The sequence below is a fragment of the Otolemur garnettii genome, unplaced genomic scaffold (genome assembly GCF_000181295.1).
Source record: "Otolemur garnettii isolate 467f Iridium unplaced genomic scaffold, OtoGar3 scaffold00065, whole genome shotgun sequence".
NCBI classification, from domain to species: Eukaryota; Metazoa; Chordata; class Mammalia; order Primates; family Galagidae; genus Otolemur; species Otolemur garnettii.
Genome location: NW_003852460.1, coordinates 7,342,880 through 7,345,412, shown reverse-complemented (window position 1 = coordinate 7,345,412; position 2,533 = coordinate 7,342,880). Strand labels below are relative to the sequence as shown.

Below are 2,533 nucleotides of genomic sequence, written 5' to 3'. Positions count from 1 at the left end.
CCTATTTGCCTCTCTCCTGTCAATTCTAGATTCGGAAGCTGTTGGGGAAAGTCCTCATTTCTTGAACACCATTTTCTGGTCGGACTCAAAAAGAGCTTTAACTGTCAGATACAAATGGAGAAAACATTGCAGTCTGACGTACAATTCTTTGCATATAATAAAAGTTAATTACAACTTTAAAGGATAACAGGTCACCTATAGAAATCAGCAACGTTCTGTTCTGAAAGAGAGAGAATGACTATAACAGCCTTCTGCAGACTCCACTTAAATGTCTGTGGCTTGCAGAACATTCCATACATATTTCGGGCAAGGTATTCTGGGAGCTGAAGTTCAAGCTGTCCCCTGCTGAATTTTCACTCACTGTAAAAACAATGTCTCATAAAAGAACACACATTTTTACTTTACAAAAAAAAGTAAAATAGTCACTTTTATTCGCTCAACTGACACTTTTAACATTTGAAACAGGACTTTTATAAAAATCATAACATAAATGATGTCTGAAAAGATTGAAAAAATGCTATTCAATAACAAACAGATTTCTAGAAAAAGGAACATAAGAAATCTGTATGAAATACATGGAAACAAAGATTTTACAAGCTACAAAGATTCCTGTAGGGTCTGCTCACCTACTTGGCAGGTTATACCATTCAAACAAAAATTCTTACATTTGTATCTTTCAGCATGAATCCACACACAAAACTGTTTTATATCACCATCAGAAAATGAGCTTAGCCTTTTCTAAGCAAAACACTATTTTTAATTGGTTCATTTTCCAGTTGTTCGGGACTTTAACACAGACATTGCAGTATAAAAGGGCACTACATTCCAAGCAGTTCTACCAATTCCAGAATCTTCCAAGGCTTGATCAAACAGCTGGGGCTCTAGCCTTTGGTTAAAATTATAATATGATCTCACCTGATTTTCAAAATAACTAAGCATCTTTTTTTTAACCCATGAAATTAGGCTAGGATTTATATAAGTTTCTGAGTTTAAAGGTTTGCAATGGTCAGAGAGAAACTTAGGGAACCATGATCCTTTTGTTTCGTTTTTCCCTATCTGAACCCAGAGAAATCTTCAATCAATTCAGCAGCTTCTCTCCTCAAAAGTTTATTTGCAAATGCCAGTGCCATGCAGGCTGCTTTTCCTGCGTAGGTAGGAGGAAGCAGGCACAATGTCACCACACTGGGCCTTTTCAAGTCTTGAAATCACTGGGAAGCCTCCGGTATTTCCTTTTTGGCACTCAGGCCCTGGGCGGAGAGAAATTGCTCTAGAGAGGACAAGGTATCAGATAACCAGTGGAAACACTCGGTTTCCACAGAATTCCCTATTCCACAAAAAATACATCTCTCTAAAAGCAGTTGAACCATTGGAGCCAGTAGACAATGGAGCAAAAAGTTAAGGAAAAGTTTCATTATATGAAATTAACTAAATGAAATCTGGTGGTGCTTTTTATAAGAATCCGTTTTAACTTGATCGGATTTTTATACATGAATAAGACAGCTTTGTACCCCATGCATATCTTGCAAAAAAAGGAGATGTAAAGTACAACTCTTGTTTTTCGTTTATTCCAAAAGCATATGGGACTAATCATATTCCATGCTGGCCGCAGTACAGAAGGCTATTTCAAACAGAACTTTAAACTCGCTTGATGTTTAAGGCCCTAAAGAGCAACCAAGAGTGTTTGGGAACAGACTCCCCTAACTCCAAAAGGGTTGGGAATCCCTCAAGTGCCTGTCTGGCATCAGGCTTTGGATGAAAACCAGGCTGAGCCCTCCAGACAGGGAACCCACACCCCGAAGCCGGGGCGCACGTTTCAGATCCAAGGTGACAGCTTCATCTTGCCACGACGGGCCAGAACGCCTTTAGAGCTAGAGCCCGTGTGGTGGGCCACCGAGGCCCGAGGCAGGGATGGGCGAGGCTGCCCCAGAGAAAGGAAAAGAGGGCCATCTGTCAGCCCTGGGAGAGGAAATTCCAGGCGCCCAGTTCCCAGGCGTCGGACAGCGGGTGACGTGAGGGAATCGAGTCAGAGCGTCCGCCCTGCGGCTAGGGACCGGGAGGAGGCCCGGCCTCCGAGCTCTGAGGTCTCGAGGCCCAGAGAGGGGACACCTTGATCCTCGGTCAGTGCCGGAGGAGGGGGGTGGGTCTCTTGCCCCAAGAACGCAAGATCTTCACCCAGACCCAGGGGGCTCCCTGCTGTCCTCGATCTTCTCCCTGAGTCCAAGGGTTGGGGGCATCACTTTCGTAGCCTGGACAGGAGGGCTCCAGGCGCATCCCGGCCAGGGGAGTGAAAGCGTCCAGATCCTTGCCAGGGCCCAGGGGCTTTTGGCGGCCCTGCGCTGCGCGGGGCGTGTCGCCAGAGCATCAGCTGAGGAGCCGGCCGGCGGCCCCACTGGTAGCGCCCACGCCCCCCTCTGGCCCCCTTACCGGTCGCGAGGGTCGATCCAAGAAGTCTGACGCGTGTTGTGGTCGATGTAGAAGACGCGGCCATCGTAGTCGCGCGCCTCCTCCCAGCCAGCGGGCAGCGGCAGCTCCG

At 46.5% G+C, this 2,533-nt stretch overlaps 1 protein-coding gene across 2 annotated transcripts in view; it reads right to left on the bottom strand.

Annotated features, from left to right (window-relative positions):
- Nucleotides 1-2,527, bottom strand: part of WWC3 (WWC family member 3) — a 146,305-nt gene extending 143,778 nt beyond the window's left edge. For both annotated transcript variants that reach the window (XM_003793098.3, XM_023515070.1), the window contains exon 1: nucleotides 2,425-2,527. The gene's annotated coding sequence lies outside the window, so the exon portion shown is untranslated. The remainder of the gene's footprint in view (nucleotides 1-2,424) is intronic.
- Between the last annotated feature and the right edge of the window lie 6 nt (nucleotides 2,528-2,533).